The sequence below is a fragment of the Bubalus bubalis genome, chromosome 4 (genome assembly GCF_019923935.1).
Source record: "Bubalus bubalis isolate 160015118507 breed Murrah chromosome 4, NDDB_SH_1, whole genome shotgun sequence".
Classification (NCBI taxonomy): domain Eukaryota; kingdom Metazoa; phylum Chordata; class Mammalia; order Artiodactyla; family Bovidae; genus Bubalus; species Bubalus bubalis.
In genome coordinates this window covers 39,444,322-39,465,335 of record NC_059160.1, presented here as the reverse complement: position 1 = coordinate 39,465,335, position 21,014 = coordinate 39,444,322, and the positions used below count along the sequence as shown (strand labels likewise).

Here is a 21,014-nt window from a genome sequence, read left to right as displayed (position 1 = left end):
CTGAGCACCCAAGAATTGTTGGACATGATTGAGCAACTGAACTGAACTGACTAAACATTGAGTCTGAAGTCTCACTGAGGAAGAAGTTTACAAACTGATTACTTAAAAAGCAAAACAGATAGGGAAAGATGTCTTTAAACAAGACATAAAAGTCTAGGACAAAGAGAAAATGCTTGGTAAATTTACCGACATGAAGAGTTCTTCAAAACACACCAGAAAGAAAGTAAGAAGACAAATCACACAGCAGGACTTACTTCAATCCAACCCCATGAATCATGGTTAATATACAAATGATGCCAGGCAATGATCAGTAAACAGTTTTGTAAGGAACTGTAACTGGTATACTGCTTTTACTCAGGACATATTTTCTTCTTCCTTTTCAAATAGAAAATGTTCTGTTTTTGTTAATTCTCTAGTGTTCCTTAGTTAGCTCCTCCTTTGGGCTTCCAGTACTCTTAGAAACCCCTTCTCCTTTCACCTCGCTGAGGACCAGTCTGGTGACTGTAATGTTGAGGGTCCTCAGATGATGTGTGGCATTACACTCTGAGGGAGGTAGAAACTGTGCCTGAGGATGCCAATGGCAGGGATGGGGAGGGAGTGGGTGGTTTGAGGAAAAGAGGTAGACAAAGCTAGTTTCAACCCAGGAACTCTGATGTTAAAATTCCCTTTAGAGTAGTTACATGCCTGTCTAGATGAAAGCACTAGAAACAAGCAAACTGGTAGTGGTAGCCATCCTGAAAGTGAATACAGTGGTCCTTTGACAGACTAATTGCTTAACCAAGGCCTATATCTAAGGAAGGAAAAGAGGCTTAAATAGAGGCATTATGCAATGCCTATTGTTCTTACCAAATAAAACCTGGTGCAATAAATGCCAAACAAGTAAATAATGAGGTTTAATTTAATTAAATGAGGTTTAATAATGAGGAAACTATTTCTATGGCACCTTATCATGTATTAACGGCTGCCTTTAGATTGTTAGATTTTTATTTCTCAGTGTGTATGAGTGCTCAGTCACTCAGTCATGTCTGACTCTTGGTGGCTCGATGGATTGTGGCCTGCCAGGCTCCTCTGTCCATGGGATTTCCCAGGCAAGAATTCTGGAGTAGTTTGCCATTTCCTACTCCAGAGGATCTTCCTGATACAGGAGTTAAAACTGAACCTCATACGTCTCCTTCATTGGCAGGCGGATTCTTTACTAGTGTCTATTACTAGGTTGAAGCATGTGAAACTGCCAACAGTCAACCATCGTGACCTACAAATGGCCATTGTGCCCAGTTCAGCCTGCATTTTACAGACGAAGAAACAGAGCATGTAAGTAACCTTCCAGAAAGAGTCAAGCCTGGGCCATGATCACTGAGCCTCTGTTTCTATAATCATTGTGAGCCACTGAAACGCACTGCCTCTCCACCACCCTGAATTAAAATGATAGAAATGGTTTCTTTCAACCTAAAAATTCTATCCATGAATCTGTGCTATATCATCCCCAGTCTCCATACACCAGTCTCTTCATGCCTTGCAATTTCTTTTGAAATGAATCAGTGCTCACCTAGTCACTCAACTGGAAATCTCATAATAGAATTTTCTTTCTTTTTTAATTTCTTTACCACTGCTGACTGCTGCCATGAAATGAAAAGACACTGGCTCCTTGGAAGAAAAGCTATGACAAACCAGACAGTATAAAAAAAAGAAGAGATCACATTGTCAACAAAGGCCCATATAGTCAAAGTTATGGTTTTCCAGTGGTCATGTACAGATATAAGAGCTGGACCATAAAGAAGGTAGAGTGCCAAAGAATTGATGCTTTTGAACTGTGGGGCTGGAAAAGACTCTTGAGAGTCTCTTGAACATCAAGGAGATCAAACCAGTCAATCCTAAAGGAAATCAACCCTGAATATTCATTGGAAGCACTGGTGCTTAAGCTAAAGCTCTAATACTTTGCCCACCTGATGTGAAGAGTTGATTCATTGGAAAAGACCCCGATGCTGGGCAAAACTGAGGGCAGGAGGAGAAGGGGGTGACAGAGGATGAGATGGTTGGATGGCATCACTGACTCAAGGGATGTGAGTTTGAGCAGACTCTGGAAGGTAGTGGAGGACAGGGAAGCCTGGCATGCTGTAGTCCATGGGGTCGCAAAGAGTCAGACATGACTGAGCAACTGAACGACAACAACAAACCAGAACCCAAATGATATTTATTAAGCCTACCTCAGCAGGAGCCACAGAACCCTAGGGCTTGAGAGCTGGGAGGGACTTTGGAGATAATCCAGTCATTTTCTAACTGAGTGAGCAGGGTGTAGAATCAGGACAATAGTTTAAACTCCTGAGCCCTGGTCTGCTCTTCTCTCCCCTCTCTTCTCACATTGGACTCATATGTTATAAATCAGGGGTTCCCAACTCCCCAGTCATGGACTGGTAACCGTCCATGGGTCTGTTAGGAACTGGGCTGCACAGCAGAGGTGAGGGGAAGGAAAGCAAGAAAAGCTCCATCTGTACTTACAACTGCTCCCCATCACACACATTACTGCCTGAGGTCCACCTCCTGTCAGATCATTCTCATAGGAGCACAAACCCCACTGTGAACTACACATGTAAGGGGTCTAGGTTGCATGCTTCTTATGAGAATTGAGTGCCTGATGATCTGATTTTGCATTATGGTGAGTTGTATAATTATTTCGTTATATACCACAATGTAATAATACAATTAAAGCCACAAGAAATGAGTTGGCTTCCCTGAAGGCTCAGTGGTAAAGAATCTGCCTGTGATACAAGAGGTGCAAGAGATGCATGTTCAATCCCTTGGTCAGGAAGATCCCCTGGAGAAGGAAATGGCAACTCACTCCAATATTATTGCCTGCAAAATCCCATGGAGAGAGGAGCCTAGAAGGCTACAGTCCAAGGTGTTGCAAAGAGTTGGAAATGACTGAGTGACTGAGCACACCTCAATAATAATAGAGTTAAAGGGCACAATGAATGTAATGTGCACGAATCATCCTGAAGCCATCCCATATCCCCAGTCTGTGGAAAAATCGTCTTCCACAAAACTGGTCCCTCATGCCAGAAAAGTTAGGGTCCACTACTAGAGATAATACCTCTTTGTCTCTCTGCAGGGCCCATGTAACTCTCTAACTCTCCCACATGACAATAGCTCAACTCATGGGGCCAATCACTCTTCTAAATGGTTTACCTGTATTAACTCATGAGTCAGCACAACAATTTAACAATACTTACTATTATAAACCTCATTTTACAAGTAGAAACCAAGACACAGAAAAATTAAAGTGATTTACCCTAGTTCACATAGTTTGTAGACTAGTGCCAGAGGCCATGCCCCCTTCACCCAACTATATGCCCTTTGTCCTGTCCAAAGCACAGACTGACTTCTTTTGGTAAACAGTTCCCAATTGTTGCCTCACTCTGTTGAAAGTCCTTTATCTGTCAAACTCTCTGAGCCTCCAGGAAACATCAGCTTATGTGGAATTGGCTATTTATTTGTCTGTTTTGTCTACTGGTTTGCAAACAACTTAAAAATGTTGATTGAATTCATGAAAGAATGACAGGCCAACTAAATCTCTCTATATTTGATTTCTCCTTACTTCATCTATCTTCCATATAGAAGCGAACCAGGGAAACTAGTGAGACATTAGCGTATAGGTTCCATGGAGGCTCGTAAACCCTTTGTTTATCTTCCTTAAAAACCAAAGATAAGCCTTTTGATTGTTGTTCCCCATGTTTGGTGATGAACTTATCAGGCTATTAAGACAGCAATTTTCTTCATCCATAGTCACTATATCTAGGGCCCAAATTTGTTTTAAATTTTATACTTTGACTTATTTTTTCTTAATGTATACATTTTATTGAAGTATAGTTGACTTATAATATTTCAGGTGCACAGCAAGGTGATTCAGTTATACATACACACATATACTATTTTTCAGATTATTTTGCATTATTGATTATTGCAAGATATGGACTATAGTTCCTGGTGCTATACAGTAAATTTTTGCTACTTGTTGAATATCTATTTTTTAAAAAATAAGAAATCTAGCATTCTATCCATACTAAGTCAAACAAGTAGAATCAAAATGTCATAAATTTCTTAGGCAAAAATTCATAAGATTTCTAAAATATATATATTATACATACTATATATATATATATATATATGTATATATACACACACACACACACACACAAAAGCTTTTCTACTATGTTTGAGAAAGGCTTGAGAAAGAACATAAAAAAACAGAGATGATGAAATTGGAAAACATACACCAAATGAAATGAGGGCACTGAATATGAAGTAGAAAAAGTGAAACAAACTACACAAAAGTGAAAGATCATCATATAGTCCAGTTGTTTTTAAACATGGCTGCTCATTAGAAACATATCTGGAGCTCTGGAGAAAAAATAGCAATACCTAGGCATTTGTATTTTTCAAAAAATTTCAAGATAATTCTGATATGCATCTGGATTTTAAAAAGTGATTGCAAGTTTTCTATTAAAATGTAATTTTGGAGATATAGAATTCTATTATTTTTCCATTGACCATTCATGATACAATAGTATTAAGAGAATAATAGTTACATGATCACAATAGTAAAAGATGTTTATCAGTTTTCACAATCAGTAGCCAGACAAAAAATAAAGCCATAATGGGAACATTATTAACCTAACAATATGAAACACTTACATACAATTTGGGGGGTTAAGCTGAGTGATGCAGTAAGTGGAAATGCATACATATACATGTTTTCCCTGCCCAGCCAGTTGGTGCACTGAATCCATTTACATTTAATGTAGTTATCAATATGTATGATTCTATTACCACTTTAATTCTTTTGGGCTTATTTTGTATGTATCTTTTCCTTCTCTTGTGTTTCCTGCCTAGAGAAGTTCCTTTAGCATTTGCTGTAAAGCTGGTTTGGTGGCACTGAATTCTCTTTAACGTTTGCTTGTCTGGAAAGCTTTTGATATCTCTATCAAATCTGGATGAGAGTGTTGCTGGTAGAGTATTCTTGGTTGTAGGTTCTTTCCTCTCATCACTTTAAATATATCATGCCATTCCCTTCTGGCTTGTAGAGTTTCTGTTGAGAAATCAGCTGATAATCTCATGCGAGTTCCCTTATATATTATCTGTTGTTTTTCTCTTGTTGCTTTTAATATTAATCTTTGTCTTTAATTTTTGTCAGTTTGATTACTATGTGTCTTAGTGTGTTCCTCCTTGGGTTTATCCTCCCTGGGACTCTCTGAACTTCCTAGACTTGGTTGACAACAATTTCCTTTCCATGTTAGGGAAGTTTTCAGCTATTATGCTTTCAAATGTTTTCTCAGGTTCTCTCTTCTCCTTCTGGGAACCCTATTATATGAATGTTGGTGCATTTAATGTTGTCCCAGAGGTCTCTTAGGCTGTCTTTTATTATTTTTTTTCCCCTATATTCTGTTTTGCAGCAGTGATTTCCACCATTCTGTCCTCCAGGTCCCTTATCCATTCTTCTGCCTCAGTTGTTCTGCTATTGACTTCTTCTAGTGTTGTGTTCATCTCAGTTTGTTCTTTAGTTCTTCTAGGTCTTTGGTAAACATTTCTTGCATCTTCTCCATTCTGTTTCTGACATCCTGGATCATCTTCACTATCATTATTCTGAGTTCTTTTTTCTGAAAGGTGCCTATCACCACTCCATTTCATTGTTTTTCTGGGGTTTTATATTGTCCCTTCATCTGGGACATAACTCTCTGCTTTTTCATTCTGATTAACTTTCTCTAACGTGGTTTTTGTTCTAGCTGTGGGATTGTGGTTCTTCTTGCTTCTTCAATCTGCTCTCTAGTGGATGAGGCTAAGAAGCTTCTGTAAGCTTCCTGATGGGAGGGACTGGGTGGTGAAAACTGGGTTTTGCTCCAGTGGGCAAAGCCTTGCTCAGTAAAGCTTTAATGAGAGTATAAAAAGGCAAGTGACAGATTGGAAGAAGGTATTCAAATTACATACATCTAATAAAGGAATTGCACCCAAGATAGATAAAGTATATGCACAAATCATGAAAAAATTACCCAATAAATAATAAACCCAGTAAACAAATGAACAAAACTTGGACACATCTCAAGAAAAGATATCCAAATGGCCAATATACAAAATGGTGCTCCATTGTCAGTCTCCAGAAAAATATAAGTAAAAGTACTATGTCATACAACTACTCTCACACTGAAATGGATAAAATGAAAAAAACAGGCAAAGGACACATGAAGAAATGTCCATTTGTATTGACAAATGGAACAAGTAGAACCTCTTGACTACTGCTTCTGGGAGTATACACTGTAAAACCACTTTGGTAAACCCTTTGGCAGTTTTTATTAAAGCTCTCTACATAAATCAGTTCCATATGGAAGTATTCCCATCTGCAATTTGTACATTTATTCAGCCAAAGACATTCATGATAAAGTTCCTAGTAGCACTATTCCCAAGAACTCTATAGTGGAAACTACCCAACTTTTTATCAACAGAAGATAAATTAAATGTGGTATATTCACATTCGGAATAATAGACAGCAATGTGAATGAATACACAAAGCCCTGAAAGAATCTTAAAAACATAACGTTGAGTGAATAAGCTGGACACAAAATAATGCACACTGTATTTTACTTATATATAAAACTCCAAAACCTAGCAAAACTAATCTGTCTTTGAACCTTGCTAATCAATGACTTGGGCTTCCCTGGTGACCCAGTTGGTAAAGAATCCACTTGCAAAGCAGGAGAGGTGGATTCAATCCCTGGATCAGGAAGATCCCCTGAGAAGGAAATGGCAACCACTTCAGTATTCTTCCCTAGGGCATCATACGGACAGAAGGGCCTGGCAGGCCACAGTCCATGGAGTCACAAGAATTGGACACAACTTAGTGACTAAATCACCACCACCCACCAATCAATGACTTAGAGGTCAGTATAACGGTTACTTTGGGGGGCAATAGGTGATGACAGGATTGCAGTGTGTGGAAAGCTGGTAGTGTTTTTCTTTATAATCTGGAACCCGAAATCTGAGAGCTACTTGCTGTATTTATGACACATTCACTCTTTCACATGTAAGTTGTACCTCATAAAAAAATTTAAAACACATGAGAAGAAAGAAAAAAATAGTTATTACCTATGTTCATTATTAATCCGTATCTAAAATGTATAGTTTTGGAGTGTTCTTCTTTTTCTGTTTTTGGTTTTGGTTTCGGTTTCATGTTGTTTGTTCTTGTTTGCTTTTTGTGGAGTTTTTGTTTTGTTTGAGTAACACTGAAGTGCCTCGTAGATAGAGTTTCATCACCACATTCCACTGTGGTAAAGAAGAATCAAGTACTAGTTTCCTGGGTGTTATGCGTTGAATTGTGTCCTCCAAAATTCAAACATTAAAATCCTCAACTGTAGTATCTCAGAATGTGACATAATTCAGAAATAGGATTATCATGCTGCTGCTGCTGCTAAGTCACTTCAGTTGTGTTCGACTCTGTGCAACCTCAGAGATGGCAGCCCACCCGTCCCTGTGATTCTCCAGGCAAGAACACTGGAGTGGGTTGCCATTTCCTTCTCCAATGCATGAAAGTGAAAAGTGAAAGTGAAGTCGCGCAGTCGTGTTCGACTCTTAGCGACCCCATGGACTGCAGCCCACCAGGCTCCTCCGTCCATGGGATTTTCCAGGCAGGAGTACTGGAGTGGGGTGCCATTGCCTTCTCCAAGGATTATCATACAGGTAACTTAGAGGTAACTTATTAGGATGAAACCTTACTGAAGTAGAATGGGTCCCTAAACCAATATGACTGGTATCCTAATAAAAAAGGAAGTTTGGACACACAGACATACCTGAGAGAAGAGGATGTGAAGATACAGAGAGAAGATGGCATCTACAAGCCGAGAAGAGGCTTAAAATAATTGCTTCTCTCATAGTCTTGGGAAGGAACCAACCTTTCAACACCTTGCTTTTTTGAGTCTCCAGATTTCTGAGATGCAGGAAGGACGGGTGATGCTCAAAGTGCTTCTGCATTAGGGAGGCCTACCACCCACACCTACTTCAACTAGCATCTCAGGTTGAGAAGCAGAGGCTTTAGGCAAGGGATGACATGATCCTTTTTCTGTTTTGGAACAATGAAACATTCTGGATTGTGTGACACACTGAAAATGGATCAAGAAAACCTAACCATCCAGAACAGCTCTACGGTCCTTGTGAGGAATCCTCAGAAGGGATCTTTCCTGAGTCTGGAGGTCTTCAAGGAGGTAAAATGGTCATTTGATTGTTCCTAAGGCAGTGGTTCCCCATCTTGCTTTGACTAAGACCCCTTTGAAAATCTGTTGAAAACTATAAATGTCCCCATCAGACAAATACCTTCATCTAGATTTAAGAGTATGGTGATGGTGGTTTAGTCACTAAGTTGTGTCCGACTCTTGTGACCCCATGGTCTGTAGCCTGCCAGCTCCTTTGTCCATGGGAGTCTCCAGGCAAGAATACTGGAGTGGGTTGCCATTTCCTTCTCCAGGGGATCTTCCCGACCCAGGAATTGAACTCAGGTCTCCTGCACTGCAGGCAGATTCTTTACCAACTGAACTATGAGGGAAGTACTTGAGTATAGGTGAGGATTTTTTCAAACAGAGGATTGGTTTTTGATCTCACGTGTAGAAATAAAGTTGGATGGCTGAAGATACTGGGGTGTCATCACACAGGAAGTCAGTGCCTAACTACTGGCCCTACACCAAGACTCAAAGGTATCATTCTGAAACTATAACTTGCTCACATTGGTTGTTTCTGCTCTTCCATTTCTTTTTTTCCACTATGATTAGCAGTAAACTACTTAAAACACAAAGAGATTGTGTTATCTATCTTAAAGGGCAGAAAGGAAAGGAGGAAGCATGAAGACTGATCTCCATCCATGGCAGTCTGGGGAAAGAGTGAGTGACTAAGAGGAAGGTGACACAGGCTAGTCAATCCTCAGGACTTACAGTGGATACAGGAGAACACTATTCCTTAGGGAGAATTTTCATTATCTTCCCTGTGGACTTTAATTCATTTTAATTCCATTTCCCATCACTTTCTTCTTGGTGTTAACTGCTTAGGGTCATGGGAAGCTAAATCATTTGCTGAAGCTTGTTAGGAGGGGAAAGAACAGGAAATAAAAATATATGAGTATCTTGTATTTTTACACTGAGGGTCTGCTGAAAGATTTCACAAACTCCAAAGTTTTAACTGGCTAAAAAATGTTCAATGAATAGAGGGCACTAAAGCTTAATGACAGGTACTATAACTTGTTTACCACTATATTTGCAGAGCCTAATATCCAATCTGACACATGGTAGATGCTCAGTAAACTGAATGAATGAATAGAATAATCATGGAATTTGCAATCATAAGATCTGGATAATAGTCTACACTTATTCATTAAATAGATATGTGACAAGTCACTTCAGGTCTTTGGGACTGGCTTGTTTTTTATTATAAAATGACAAATTTAGATCAAATATTGATACAGTACTTGAACATTCTACAACTTAGAATGTGAATAGAGTTAGTTAAGGCAAAGCCGTTTGCTCACCGTTATGTATGGTAGATTAGATGGCATATGTGCTAACATATAGTATGTCTAAGAGTTCAGGGGAAGGCTAATTTGAGAAAGTTTCACTGTCCTAAAAGAAACTGAGACCTAAATTTACCTAAAGTGCAATCCTGTGATCAGCAGTGCACTGTGTACTTGCATAACCACTGCTTCAGGTGGGACTGGACCAAAATAGTAAGAAGAAAAGAAAGAAGTAATGTCAAAATTCTAGTAAGGAGAGAGGTTTGACAAGTCCAGGTTACTGAGAAAGAAGGAAACTGCTCAGTTCAAGAACAAATAACTCTTTCAGACTCTCCTGAAGCTTGGAGAAGTTTTATAAGTAGATCTAATGTTCTCAAAGCATTTTGGTGAGAGAGTAAGAGTCCATCCTTCAGAAGACACAGTTATCTTCAGAAGAGATATGTCCTGAAGGTCTTGTGTAAATAAAACACAATGGAAGTGAGTCAATTCAGAAAGAGACAACAGTTATAGCATAATAGAACTAAAAATACACAGACTGACATAAAGTTGATTTCATTAATATTTATCAGGGTATCTTATTTACATTTATGTTTCATGTGGAATTAAGTGGACAATTTCTCTTAATTTTTAGACAAATAGTTCCATTTTTATTAAATGAGTATTATCTATCTCTAAAATGATTTTATTATTGGATAAAATTATGCTATTACCAACACACTATTTAGTATTAAATGTTCTTTCTTGAAAACAATAGTGAAAAACTTTAATACATGCACACATAGTGAATTGTTATACAGAGCTTCTTTTGTTCAGGTTATCAAATTCTTCTGGGCAGATTATTCCAGTTTCTTAACAATATTGGAGAATCTAATTCTATTTGAAATGCTTTAGTGGTTTTAAATATATTGGGACCAGACACATAGTTTAATGGTCTTCCTAATTTCCAACTATCTTGCCTTCAAAAATACTGGGAACTTGCACTGACTTTTGTGGAATGTGTCCTCTCACTGACCTGTGATAAATAAAGCACCATTTTTCTGAAATGATCTAAAATGTGGAGCATTTTCCCAATGACTTTTTTTCTCATTTCTTGGCTCAGAAAATATTATTCTTGCCTCCTGTGGTCATCCTGTTATTCACCAGTGAATGTTATTGACCCAGCATCTCCACTGAGGTGGATGGGTGGGTAAGTGGATAGGAGAGGTCAGAGTTTGGCCTTTTCTACACAGATTCACAAGGCAGAGCTTCTTGTCCTTCCCTCAAGTGTGTGCTTCAACAATTGGGGGCCATCTCTGGAGGAGCTTGGGAAGTTCAAATGCATTAGAAAGCATGTCCAAAAGCCAGAGGAGATGCATTGCCAGCTGCTGCTAGAAAGGGCTTTTGCTGGACTTCAGAGGTAAAGGATACAGAATTATCTAGGAGTTTTAAAATAAACCATGACTAAGACAATAGATATATGCTATTCCTAGTGTCTGTTGATTAAAGTAAGATGATTTTTTTCACTGTCTACTTAATCACATTGTCGGTTCCACAAAGAAATATGTATTATAATATATAATATATATTAAAATATATATTATTTTTGCTTTGATACAGTGTTAAGTGGAAAAATTGGCTGTTGAATGAAGATCTCACCTGAAACCAATCCTTTTTTTAAAGCCAGGTCTCTGAATTAGTCATGCAAAGTACCTGATGAATGTGGCTGGCAAGAAGCCCTGTATTTCATCCTATTTGATTGATTCCCCCGGAATACTGACCTGTGGACAGACTCTGTGACCACAGTGACAGACCTAAGTACAAGCCTCCATCTCCATCTTCTGTTTCTAAGTCCCACAGAAGCAACTGGACCAGCTGTTCTCACATTTGTACCTGTGCTGTGCTGGTTATGTATGAAGGTACCTGGGGAGTCTTGTACCAAAAATCCTTACTCAATAAATGCAGGGTAGGGATAATGAACGGAGAAGGCAATGGCAACCCACTCCGGTACTCTTGCCTGGCAAATCCCATGGATGGAGGAGCCTGGTGGGCTGCAGTCCATGGGGTTGCTAAGAGTTGGACACGACTGAGCGACTTCACTTTTACTTTTCACTTTCATGCATTGGAGAAGGCAATGGCAACCCACTCCAGTGTTTTTGCCTGGAGAATCCCAGGGACGGGGGAGCCTGGTGGGCTGCTGTCTCTGGGGTTGCACAGAGTTGGACACGATTGAAGCGACTTAGCAGCAGCAGGGATAATGAAAGGTATAGTTGTCATCCCAAACTTAAGACTGTCACCCTTAAACCATCACTCTTCACAAAAAGGATGCATTAATAAAATACAAATTTGCTTAACTGAAATAAAAATCAAAGGTGACTACTCACCGGAAACCCATGCTCAGCAGCAGCAGACTTCAACAACTAAGTAATATCAGGGTTAATTACCCCCTAAACTTCTTGGACCCTGGGTATGTTTATCTGACAGCCCATCCTTTACATATGAGTTTAAATGTCTGAGTAACTTTCAAAAGCTATCACCTCAAAACTATCTTCTGCTCTTTCCATTGGCAGGTAACACTAACTATACTGTTGTTGTTCAGTCATTAAGGTGTCCGACTGTGACCCCATGACCTGCAGCACGCCAGGCTTCCCTGTCCTTCACATGTCCAAGAGTTTGCTCAAATTCATGTCCACTGAGTTAGTAATGCTATCTAACCATCTCCACCTCTGCTGCCCTCTTCTTTTGCCTTAATCTTTCCCAGAATCAGGGCCATTTCCAATGACTAGCTATACTAGTCATCCACAAGAAATGACATTGTTATGACTCCAATGACAATAATGTTTGAGGAGCTTCTAGTCTATCAATTTACCTATCTGTATTTCCAGCTTTGACACAGACTGAAATGTTTGAATCCTTGAAAATGTATATGTTGAAATCTACTCTCTAACTTTATGGTATTTGAAGGTGGGTCTCTGGGAAGTCATTAGGTCATGAAAGGAGAACTCTGGAGAATGATACTGCTGCTGCTGCTAAGTCACTTCAGTCATGTCCAACTCTGTGCGATCCCATAGACAGCAGCCCACCAGGCTCCCCTGTCCCTGGGATTCTCCAGGCAAGAGTACTGGAGTGGGGTGCCATTGCCTTCTCCGGGTGAATGAGATTAGTGCCCTTATAAAAGAGACTCTTAAGAACTCCCTTGTGAAGTTCCACAATGTGAAGTTACAATGGAAAGAAGGACATTTGTGAACCAGGAAGTGGTCCTCACCAGACATCACATCTGCTGGTGCCTTCAAATTGGACCACTGGCCTCCATAACTGTAAGAAATACAGGTTTTTGTTGTTATTTATAAGCAACCCATTCTACAGTGCTTTATTACAGCAGCCTGAACTGACTACCCCCTAATATATAAAAGAAGTCTATTAAAATTTTTACAGCCAGTGAGTTAATAGTCTAGAGTAGGGGCTGACAAATATTTTATGTAAGGGTCGGATGGTAAATATATTAGGCTTTGCAGATCACAACTACTTATTATGTGGAGCTGCAATAGGATAATAGGATGAATTAGTGCATGGCATTGGCTGATTTCCAATAAAACTTTATTTATGACTACTAACGTGAACTTATGAAATCTTTCATGTGCCATGGAACATTATTCTTGCTTTTCTAAAAACCATTTAAAAATATAAACACAATTCTTAGTTCAATAGATATAGTAAAATAGGCAGGAGCCAAAATTGGCCCTCGAGTCACTGTTTGTGGACCCCTTGGCTAGAGCACTGAGTGGATGAAGCCCTGGCCAGAGTCCATAGCTGTGTGAACTTGTTTCTTCTGTTCTGCTCTGTTGGTTGTTCTTGGGTCATAAATTGCACTTCTGCCTTCAGCCCACCACCATGCAAATACACTGGGAAGCAGGAACAAAGATGAACGAGATTCACTGCAAAATCAGTTCCCGCAGACATCCTATGTGTTCACACTGTACCCTGTTGGGGATATACTACAAACATCAACTAAGGCTCAGAACTACCATGGGACATGAGAGGCCCTTCCCCACTGTTTATGCATCAGCTTCCTCATGGGTACATCTAAACTTGACAGAATGTACCCTCAAGAGGTCCTGCATAGCCTTGCCAAGAAAGTAGAAGTTAATTTTTTTTTAATTGTTTTTAGTCACACTGCAGATCTTGCTTGTGAATATCATTTTATAACTGATTCATACAGTGGAATTGTTTTCATCATCAATTTTGAGCTTATTAACAGAGTCAATTCAATTCTGGTCTTCTGCTTTCTTCCAACTAAGTTGCATGAAAGAGATAAGAGAAGTTGATGGTTAATAGAAAGCTGTGGATGTTAAGAGGTTTAATCTATTAATATAGGGCAGCATTTCCCAAAGCGTGTTAGGCTAATGCTGACTCTGTCAGATGTTCTGCCAAAAAAAGCATTTCAAGGTCAAATAAGTTTAGGAAATGTGGCATAAAATACCTCTTCTTTCTTGAGGATTCTTAAAGTGCATTATTAGTGTATTAAAGGCTCCAAGGACTCCTGCAACAAAACTGCTTAATTGGGTTAAATTGTTCCTTACACTTACATGATCAGGAAGCTTTTCTTTTTCTTTACTTGACTATTATTAACATCCAATGATCCATAGACTACATTTCTGGGAAACATTGATACAGAAAAGGTGGAAGAATGGAAAGCTTCTAAGCAAGGGAGTACGTTATGCTATAGAGCAATCACTTTCACAAGGATCAGGCCTTTCTATCTGGGTTTTTGTCATTTTAGACTATCCCATATGCTATACATGTGTTCAAGTCAGAAAATCAAGAGTCGTATTTGTTGTGGTGGTAACCTCTTACAAAATTATAAAGTGTGTACACATTTTATAAATAATCTCAATATTATAAAGGATAATATGAAAAGCATATTATTTTCTTCTCTCTCACCCCATTTCCAACATCCTGGCATATTTTTCAGAGGTACCAGGCAGTGTTACCAGTTTCCATGTCACTTTTCAGTTCTTCTGTGAAAACTCTAAATTCTATGCATCAAGGACAATAGTTTTGAGTTATAAAAACTCAGCAGTATCTACTGAAGGAATTTCTTCTCACACTTCTTTCCTCTGCCACCTCTCATCGTCAGTCTTTCACCAAGGTCTATCAATTCGACTTGTGAAATGCACTTCAAGTGTGCACACTTTTCTCCACTTCCTCTATCAGCACAGTCGCTGGCTGTGTCCTAACTGTATTCTACTTCTCATTCTTGATCCTGCTAGTCCATTCTCCTTATTTCAGCTACAAAGGTATCCTTAAAATGTAAATTACCCTCTGGCTTCAAAGTCTTCAAAGGCTTCTCATTAAAATAAAATTCACAATCTTTATCAAGATCTGTGACGATCTGCATGACCAGGCTCCTGCCTACCCACCCCCCACAACACACACACACACACACACACACACTCATGTCCAGCCTCTCAGAAACTCCCTTTTCCAACACACGTGCCTTCTTTTTATCCCTTGAACACTTCCAAGCTTTTCTTCTCTTTACAGATTACCTACTTGCTATTTCCTCTACCTAAATGGCTTTTCCCTCCTTTTTTTTTTTCTTTTTTTTGCCAAGTGAATCCCTGTGCCTCCTTCAAATATCAATTTAAATCTTTCCTTTTCAGAGACCTTCACAGAGCACCAAATCTTAATCAGCCCATTTTTTTTTTAACAGCCCCTTGTTCTTCTCCATACTACTTCTAACAATGTGTTCTTATGTATTTATTTTTTAATGTCTGTAAGATCCAAAAGATCTTACATATCTGCTTTATTCCACACTAAATGCAAGAAAATTGTCTTTCGTGTCTGGTCACAGAATGGGCTTAATAATTACATATTACATGATTAAAACTATCCAGTGGAAAGTTCTTTTTATCTCCTGCCTTTTTCTTATATGAAACTTTACACCCTTTCAGATTTCCATTTTTTGCACACTTATCAGCCAAAAGCCTCATTCATTTATCTCTATTAGAAGGGGAACTTTAAGGACCAACTCATGTAACTCAAGCTTCCCCAACCAGTTTGGTTTACTTTACTCTCTTCTTAGGGACTTATTGTATTTATTTTCTGTACCATTTATTTGGTGCCTTATCTCATATTGACTTGTAACAACTTACCAGGTGTGTTAATTAACAACTTATATTTACATATGCAGTCTTGCCAATGATGTCATAAATCTATGGAGGAGGACTTGTTACTTAATAAAGTTCACAGCATGCCTCTGCACAGAGTAGCTGAATGAAAGAAAGAGTCCCCATCCACCTTCTTTTAACGCCTCAACTTTAAGACTTTAATATGGAAGTCTGACCCATTTCCTTTCAGTTTATTTTCTTTCTCAACCCTGTGTGTTGCCATTTCCTTTCTTTCAGAAAGGACCCATTTCCTTTCAGTCTATTTCTTCCTCAACCAGTGTGTTGCCATCATGCTGGGAATGAAAGCTGTGCTAAGGATAAGTTCTGAGGTCAGAGGGAAGTGACTAAGGGAGGAACGCGAGGACAGAGGACTTGTCCAAGGGTTCTCAGTTCCTCCCGCAGTGGTACAGGAAGTGAAGATAACCTGGCAAGTGACTAGGTGTACTTTACATTGCCAGGTATCTCCCAGAACATTTAAAAAGAGTGCTTTGCTCAAGGTTTTGAAAATACGAGTATCTAAAGCAATGGCACCCCACTCCAGTACTTTGCCTGGAAAATCCCATAAATGGAGGAGCTTGGTAGGCTGCAGTCCATGGGGTCGCTAAGAGTCGGACACGACTGAGCGACTTCCCTTTCACTTTTCACTTTCATGAATTGGAGAAGGAAATGGCAACCCACTCCAGTGTTCTTGCCTGGAGAATCCCAGGGACGGGGGAGCCTGGTGGCTGCGGTCTGTGGGATCACACAGAATCGGACACGACTGAAGTGACTTAGCAGCAGCAGCAAACATTAAATGAGGCAGAAAGGATTACCTTCTCAAATAATTTCAATCATGACTCAGTTGTTCATTGTTCAATTTTGGATGAACTTTCCCCAAATATCAATTTAATTCTAGAAGTATCTTTGGGATCCAGAAAGGTATTTTGTACTTTTAGTTGCCAATTCCAATCTTGCTCAAATAATGATTTTTAAGAATACTTAAAATACTAAAAACCATAGCTACTTTTTATTTTCTTCTTCCACCAAAATATAATGGTTATAAAAGTTCTGCAACCGTTTTGATATACTTAACCAGATTTCCTCAAACTACTTCTGAAACATGGAGTAGAAAAGTAAGTGTGTAATAATACCATCTTTATTAGTATACAACTGTTCAAGGTAAGTAGACAGTTTAACAATTATTAGCTCTTTTTACCTGTATGTTTTTACAACAACCGGTTAAGATGAATACAGTAGTAGATGTTGTCTGTTATGTTTATTTTATCAATGAGAAAACTGGGTGTAGAAGGACTTAGTGGCAGAAGCATGCTGCAGCTAACTTTCAGATTGTATCAGAGAATTTACCCGCCACGTAGGATTGCTGAGACAGTGCTGTTATTCAGGAAGTAACAGAATAGGCTTATGAACCTGGGCTCAGCACTGGCTACAGAATTTGCAGGGTCTAGTATAAGATGGGAGAAGGCAATGACACCCCACTCCAGTACTCTTGCCTGGAAAATCCCACGGACAGAGGAGCCTGGAAGGCCGCAGTCCATGGGATCGCTGAGGATCGGACACGACTGACTTCACTTTCACTTTCATTCATTGGAGAAGGAAATGGCAACCCACTCCAGTGTTCTTGCCTGAGAACCCCAGGGACGGGGGAGCCTGGTGGGCTGCCGTCTATGGGGTCGCACAGAGTCGGACACGACTGAAGCGACTTAGCAGCAGCAGCAGCAGTATAAGATGAAAATTTGAAGCTCCTCTTTAAAAATTACTAAGACAGCTGACAGTGACAGCAGAACATTAAACCAAGTATGGGGCCCTTCTAGGTACTGGACCTTGTGAGCTGGCCTAGCCTGAGGTCTCTGGACCTCTATCATCTGGGTGACTGGGTATCCAAGAGGCTGTGAGCTCCTGAAATTATAGATAAAATTCTATGCTAATACGCATAAGTTTATTTTTCATATTTTGTAGCTTTTATCAAATCCTTAAGTGCTCTGTTAAGAAAAGAAAATAAAGCAATAAGAATTCCTCTTCAAGAGTAATGAATGTTCTCAAAGAGACCAAACACAATGTCACAAGAGACTGGCAGAGGCAGCATGCTGGTGTCAGTGTACACCAATGTTCCTTCAGAGGCTGTTTGTTCATGCGTAAGTTTTCATAGGCACACATGAATTAACACAAAGACAAAGAGTTCTTAGGGCTGCCCAGATGTTGCCAGAAAGAAGTAACATCTTATTGCATTTTCAGATGATAGTAAAGCAAATGATGAGACATTCAAGGTGATGTTGAGACGTTGAAGATGACTTTCTTCACAAACCCCAAAGTGATACCCAAACATGACCCTGATATGAGGTATTTTATTTATTTTCACCACCTTAACAGAAGCTTATCCCTCTTCTGCAATTAGATGTCACACTCCCTCTTTTAAGGAGAAATGTCTCACTGTAAGATTTACCAACTCATGCTGATTTACATCAATTTTATAGATAACTATAACTCAGAAATAGGAGTAAGGTAGGAATTTGTTAACAGAACAGGTGTAGAAGATGCTCTCAGAAAAGGGAAAAGAGAGTACTCTAAAGACCTGTACCCTGAGAAATACAACAGAAGAAATGCTGTGAGTCTTGAGTCTGGCTGGTAAAAACCGATCCCATCTCCTAGAAGATTCACATACAAATAGCCCTTAAAATGGATTTTGCTTTAAAACCTGCTCCTTCCGTTTGAGTGGCTGACTTAAAACTGTATTTAGTCTCTTTGTCCTTTTCCATTAAATATGCATCTCAGCCAAATCTCCAACTCATATGAATAGAGATACAGAGAGATGGGTAATTGAAACCTCAGGGTAATTCTCAAATTTTCATTTGCACAGCATGTCAAACATTTCTTGATGCAGCCTCTAACAACTAGGAAAACACGATTCACTTGAGATTTTGGTCACTCTGCTGTCCCCACTCTCGTCCCTGTTCATGTCACAATGGGGCAATACATAATTCAACCAACCGCCAAAGCTCTGGCAGGTCCAGAAACAATCTTTTTTGCTCACACTTAGTAGCCCATCCATGGAAGAATAAGTGTTCATAATTCTACCCATCCCGAGAGGTGAAAGAGTAGGAGGCTGGCAGGTGGGATGTTTTTCTAGGGTTTCTAGGAGGAAGATGGTCATTTAGTCTTTTAATTGCACAGAATTGCCCCGCGGGTTATCGTACACGCCAAAAGTGAGTGAGCAGCTTCCCTCAAGCCCATCCTCACCTGTGGTAATCTTCTGGTACCCGCTTACCTGTTCTCTCCAAGACGCCCAGGCCCAGCAAGAAGAGGTGGAACACACCTGATGGTGTAAGACGCCGCCCAGGCCCATTGCAGTCTAGGGGTCGGTAAGCAGCGAGGCCCGAGTAGGAGTATTCATGCGGCCACAGCCCAGGGTAGGGCTCGGAGTCGGGAAGCGCGCCCCGACTTGTCTAGCGCGCAGAGAGGGCAGCCGCCACGCCCCACGTGGCCTGCTCTCTCCAGGAACAGCCCGGGGGGCCGAGGAGGCCTCTGCGAGACCTGGTCTGTGCCTCTTGCCCCATGGGCCCGCGGCCACGGCGGGACTCCAGCGTTAACCCAACCGTGCCCTTCCCGTCGCGCGCCCTTCCCGCCCCCGCGCGCCCCACCTCGGCTAGTGATGCCGGCGCCCAGCGCGCTAACCCGCTGGCGGTTGACTGCGGACTGCGAGGGCAGCTCCAGGGCAGAGCCGCGGAAATCCCACTTCTCCCGCCTGTCCCTGCGCCCACCCTTCCTCGGGGCCTCGAGGCCGCCCCGCCCTCGCTTTCGACCCCGCCGCGCCCTGCCTGCGGGCCACCCCGGCCGGCTCGCGCCGGCAGAGGCGTGGGCGCTCGCGCGGCCGAACTGCGACCCCGAGTACCTGCTTCTCCAGGCGAGGGGGTGCTCAACTAGTGGACCTCGAAATCCCAGTCCTTCCCTGGGGCTCCGGGAAGTGCTCCAGTCTCAACGAAGCTGCTCTCGTCTTTTGGCTCCCAAACGTGACACTCTATATATCCGGCTCGGAGACTGGGTGTGGGGCGGGAGGAAACCACCCTCCCTCCGACCTTCCCCGCGGCCACCGCGGCCACCGCGGCCTGGGCGTCGGGCGCGGAGCCGGCGGCTGCTTCTACCCGGGGCGGGAGGAGGGCGAGGGGCTGGCGAGGGCCCTACAGGCCGCCGGGCGACCTCATGGTGGGCAGGGCGGCAGTGCGCGCAGGCCCGCCCCGCAGCTTCCATTCATTCAGCGCCGAGCAGATCCGCTCGCTATTACTCCCGGGTAGGATTTTTTTCCCTCAATTTTTTTTTTTTTTAATCGGTGGGTGAGGGGGGAGAGGGAGCAGGAAAGGCGCCCCTCTCTGGTCTAGGAAAGAAGGGGAGCTCCCACATCTTGAGAGAAAGGGGGTTGGGGGGGAGGTGGGAGAAAGGACAGAGACAGAGCAGGAAGGGAGAGACGGAGACAGGAGACAGAGGGTCAGAGGTTCTATTGTGAACACTTGGAGGACGCACCTTTCCCCCAGCCACCCTAGCGGAAGAGGCAGCCAAAAATCCGATTGTACTCAAGCTTGTCCGTACTGCACGCCCAGTGGGAGGGATGCTCTCTTATCGGCTCCAAACTCTGCGGAGGCGCCTGGCAATGACCGACCGGCGCGGTGTCCTTTTAAAAATCCAGGAGGGGCTGGATTCACGGAGCCCCTCGTGCTGGACGGAGGCACGGTTCACTCTTGCTCGGGGTGCAGAGGGCAAAAAGCAGGCTCTATCTGCGTCAGGTGGGAGTAGGTAGGTGGATAGGAAACTAGAGAGGATCAGAGATGGGGCTGCAAAAACGCAGCCGGTCAGCTTTGCTCTGCAGCACTTAAGATTAAGAAAAGAGAATGAGAGAGGTTTTGTTCATAAGCCTAGTAGCTTGGGGGAGAGGGCGGCGGGAGATTTGGTTTGGTCTCTGATACATTTTGAAAGGAAAAACTGGAGCCTTCATCAGGAAAGACTTTTAAGGGGACAGACAGGCACATGAGTGAGCTGTCACCGTTCTAACCCAGGACGTGCTCAAAAAAAGCAGTCAACGCCCAAGCTCATTTCTTGGACAATTTGGAAGATAATAAGAAAAGCCAAAAAAAGGAATATTGTCCTATAAGTTGTCTTCATTTTCCTCATTACAACAATCAGCATGCAAATAAATAAAATTTAATTCATGCAAGTTGGAGTTAATATGAACCACTTTTTGCATTCTTAAAAAAGATCACACTCATTTTGAATTCTCTTCTGTTGGACTCTCTACAATTAAATGTATTAAGCCAAATGTAGTCTAAAGAACCTGTGACTAATTTTCT

General features: G+C 41.3%; 1 protein-coding gene across 7 annotated transcripts in view; it reads right to left on the bottom strand.

Moving 5' to 3' along the window:
* The window catches only part of FAR2 (fatty acyl-CoA reductase 2), a 184,954-nt gene extending 164,738 nt beyond the window's left edge, over positions 1 to 20,216 (bottom strand). For 2 of the 7 annotated variants that reach the window (XM_025283442.3, XR_006550413.2), the window contains exon 1: positions 19,568 to 19,827. The gene's annotated coding sequence lies outside the window, so the exon portion shown is untranslated. Of the gene's footprint in view, positions 1 to 18,943; positions 19,070 to 19,567; positions 19,828 to 20,193 lie in introns of those variants that run through there. The other 5 variants (XM_044941296.2, XR_003108728.3, XM_025283440.3 and 2 more) reach the window with 4 other exon arrangements.
* Between the last annotated feature and the right edge of the window lie 798 nt (positions 20,217 to 21,014).